Genomic DNA, 4,883 nt, shown 5'->3' with positions numbered 1-4,883 from the left:
TTTAGCGCAACGCAATCTGACTATCAAAGATCCCTGCAAAAGAATGGCCGTCAGTCCTACCTGGCAAGGGTCCGACACCGCGCAGAAGTATTCTAAAAGAGGACGGACAAGCGTAGTGTAGGCAGTCTCCTTAGTAGGTCTGTTACGTTTTCTAAGTGTCCTGCCAATAAATCGCAATCTTTTGCTAGCCTTCCCCACAAGATCATTTCGACCCCTTACTTGGCCAAAGCATTTACGATGCGATCCATAATTTTACAAAGGAATGGCAGAAAAACTTTTCCAGATTGGTGAGCAGCAACGATCGCCATCTGGAAAAGTTTTTGTCCCGTTATGTAATAAAATTGTGGGCCGCATTGGGAATGTTTTGGCCAAGTATGGGCTCGAAACTATCTTTAGACCCACAAAGAAAATAAAATTTAAGAATGGCAAAAGATGAACCGTACCCCTGCCAACACTTGGTGTACATAAAAGTCCGTGCAGTTGCCGACAAGTGTGTATTGGAATAACGAAAAGCAGTGTCAGTGCCCGCATAGCATAACACGAAAGAAACTGTCTAGGATATACCGGAAAATCGGCCAATTCAGTACCAATTCAATGTGACCAAGAGTTAAATATTTTCTTATTGAGTGTTGAAAGTAACTGAACATGATTGTTGCGTGTCACTTGACCCCTGAATGCACAATTGATAAATTGTATGTACAATGAGATAGGGTACAGCTGTTTTGTCTTTCTAGAATAGATCCCAAACTTTCACTTTTATTAATACATACATTCTAGTTACGTGACAGCAGCATCTCTAATTATTTTGTTACCATCCGTACCTAATATTAGCTATCTTACAGGGCCTGATTCATATTTATATAGAATGACTGTTCAACTCCCTGGCTTGAGAAGACAGTTCAGTTGCATTATCCATTAGCGCGCATAGCTTACAACCGTAGCTTTGCCGCTCTACCCTGTTACAATCCCAGAACACAATTTACCCCTTAATATGGCTCTACTGCAATTATATCTGCGACACTCATTCAACGTTTGTTTTTAACTCATTTTATTTAAAGATAAACATTAAATTTATACTGTTAGAGCAGTGTTTTTAATAAACTGCAATTTTTCCATCCTATGAACACGGAAACTACCAGTTCTAGAGGAAAAATGAATAGACTTTTCTGAAGGATATTTAATATATTGTAATCTTTTACTGGGAAACATTTTCGTCACAAGCAGCGGTTTCCGAGTTATTCGAGAAAAACATAAAAGAGTGACCTTCAGACTGCCCATACCGCAGCGCTCACACGCCAGCGGACTGGATTTTTAGTATGTTGTTCATGACATTTTCTGTTAGCACTCTGTAAAAAAATTACAATTACGGTATACGGTTTTTCCAACTAACTTTCCCTCCCTGACCTGTTCGTGAGTAAGTATTCGTGACTCCGCAACCACCACATTACCGGAGACCTAACATCCGCATAAGCCACTGTGAAGTCAGGTGATGCCATCCTGCAGTACGTCATAAAGCCCATTCACATGCTTTTACCCTAAAGCCAAACTCGACCTTATCTAACATATCAAATTTCTTTCTTTTCCATTCATCTTCTCTTTCCTGGATGCATCGTGAGTGCACTGGCAGGTTTATTGCGCGCAGTTGATGTGTGTGATGCACGACCTGGTAGTCAGTACTAATCTGAGAGGTCGTTCATTCACGGTCGCTTCATGACTCATAAATTTACAGCGAAACTAATCCTTAAACCCCCTTTGAAAAATATATTAGCAGAGACTAGAAAAACATTGGAAAATGATAACTGCCATTGGATTAACGATCTTCGTGAAACAGTGACTTTATATTTTAAAGCAAGTAAATGTGTATTTAACTAGAAGTAACACATAAGAATGGTGGCATCACAGGGATTACAGATTCGAATACAAAATTAAATAATTAGTTATGTAGTTATATAGTATGTGATGCGAGCAGAATGTTTAGTATACAAATTGTGTGAGCGAAATTCATTTCACTGTTCACGAAAATCAACATCTGATGTTCAAAGTCTGAAATGTGCAGATCCCGACTAAGAACCACCACAACCGTAAATTAAATTTCGTTATTCTGTACATCCACAGCAATGACATATCAAGTGCGGCAGATAACGAAAGCCCAAAGGTGTCTAAAGTCATGCGAAGGAAATTGAAGTTAGGAAGTCGCCTAAAATAAATTACCGAATATCACCGTCAGATAATAAAAGTTAAGAGTCGGTAGCTCACGTTCATGTATTTTTCTAAATCCACTAAAATATTAAAGCACTTAAATCGCTCGTGGCTCGTCGGCTGCAAAGCCTCTCGACTCATTAACACCAACAAATGCTAGCCGACAAAAGACCCTAACTAGAGAAACTCCGACGAGCAAGAGACCACGCTCGCCATTTCGCTCAGGCATCAGTGCTCCCTGCGACGTCATGCACTACAGAATCCAAGTTAACTAAATAATGATCACATTTCAGATTGAAAGATAAATACCCCATATACATAAATACTGGAAGACAGAGGAATTATTACTTTCACTTTCCGACTTCTCACTAGAAAACAATGTTAACGAAGTTACTAACAAAATTCACGAATGCATTCCTATATCCAAATCTGCATTGTGACGAAACATTACAAATACTGAAAAATACACTATTTACTCATCGACTAGGAACGTTAGGTACGGATCTGTGACTCTTGCTGACTTCATTTTAAGTGTAACTGTGGAGAATTGATAGCATTGGTACATTCGAACGTCAGATTTTAATAAACTTGACAGTAATTCCTTAAACACATGGCTAATTTGGAAAGTAATGTGTTGTGGCGCTGACTGACATTGGCAGCTTTCATATGACTCATCATATGTGATAGCGGTATTACCTCAGCGAATCATAAAACGCCAAAAGGACTGAGTGGAAAGACTGGACCTTAGGGCAAGGGAGCATTCCTCTTTTTTGTTCACAATATTTATTGAAGTCAATCAACAGAAATAACAATTATCATAAACTTCAAGTGAGAGAACATTTACACATGAAGCCTATCAGTTGGCTTTAATTACCAATGTATGTGTAACAACTTTTCAAGTGAGAAAGGGTATACCTTTTTTTATAGAAAATAGAAAACACCGCACGCCCAAAGGGATATCGTAAGTTCAGACAGTTTTAAAACCTTGCCCAAATGTATTCGTTTACAAGAAACAGTAACCTTACATACGGACTACCAACTAGACAGGCAATAATATACATCAGGCATTTCTCTTACAAATAGTGTGCAGCTCACGGCATCGCCCAAGTGCGGATACGAACGTCCTGCGGAGCAGCCAATACAGGTCACACCTCGTTGTGCCGCTCGGGCTCGATTTATCGGTTCGACCAAGGGCGCGAAGCACAGTAGGTGCGTCCGACATCACTTCCCGGGTGCCCCTCCCCTGCGACGCCCACCCCCCCGCACCGTATGGTTAACTCAGATGCAAGCACAAGCGAGAACCCAAAGGTGTAGCCCAGGCCATCCACCTAGACACAGATGTAGAACCTATTGTCAACAACTATAGGCCAACAAATCGCGTGTGCTGACGCAGCAACTACACGCTGCAACCAACTGTCTCGAACAGTGCTATGTTAATAAAACCAAAATCAATCACTCAAAACAACTTTTAATAAGAAGGCATAGTAGCAGTATCGCAAGAGATGAAACAAAATTCCGATTGATAAATTTAGCTTGCAAATAACAATGAAGCAAGACGCGGGGTTGAGATATTTTAAGTAAACGAGTGAGCTCACTTCCACACCTGATGCCCCCCCCCCCCACCCCAAAACAAACAGCAAAACATATTTTATCCTTACGATAATCGAGCCCTTGGTGGATGCCGGCATTCAAACCACGGCACAAGTGTCTCACGGACTTACAGTACTTCGGTACATCATACAGTTCAAGATACACAATATTGTCTGGAACAAAATAAACACTCAATTTTAAAAAATTATACACAATAATCCCCATGGCTTGGATGGTAAGGCAGACTGCCGACGCTGCTAGACACCAAGCAACAACAGATCGATCGGAATGATGAGACAAATGGCATAGCGTCCGACTACAACATGGATTACTAACACTGAGCACTCGCTAATAGTTTGTCTCAGGTGAGGTACACTTGCAATACGAAAGGTAGAAAGTGCATGGCCAGTGAAAGACAGGAACAGCATGGTATCACCCTATCAGGTCGCGAAATAATCGTCAAAAAACATCAGGGAAGTAGGTTCAAAATGGTTCAAATGGCTCTGAGCACTATGGGACTTAACTGCTGTGGTCATCAGTCCCCTAGAACTTAGAACTACTTAAACCGAACTAACCTAAGGACATCACACACATCCATGCCCGAGGCACGATTCGAACCTGCGACCGTAGCGGTCGCGCGTTTCCAGACTGTAGCGCCTAGAACCGCTCGGCCACTCCGGCCGGCTCAGGGAAGTAGGTGACCAGTACAATCTCCCAATGAAATTTAATCGGTTAACGGCCACCAACTGGCTGCGCACACCATCTCAGGACACAGCCGTTACAACTGTCGACTGTACAATGCGTTTTCAAAACACCTCTTCAACCTCTTCACCGACCGGGTTACCTTCCCTCCTCCAAAAAAAAAAATAAAGGTTCTCGCGCTCGCCCGTCGATCCACTCATCACCGCGCCACCTGGCGACCGACCCACAAGGGCCGAAAAGTTAGCATCTATGAGCGAATATCGATAGCTGCAAAGCCGGAATGGCTCGATATGCTCAGATGGTTTAAATGATTTATTACTTATACTTTCATAGTCTGACATAATTAAAAACAATGTTAATTTCCGTGATAACCACTCTAGATCAGGGTTTCC

Source organism: Schistocerca cancellata, chromosome 5 (assembly GCF_023864275.1).
Source record: "Schistocerca cancellata isolate TAMUIC-IGC-003103 chromosome 5, iqSchCanc2.1, whole genome shotgun sequence".
NCBI lineage: Eukaryota > Metazoa > Arthropoda > Insecta > Orthoptera > Acrididae > Schistocerca > Schistocerca cancellata.
This window is presented reverse-complemented; position numbering follows the sequence as displayed.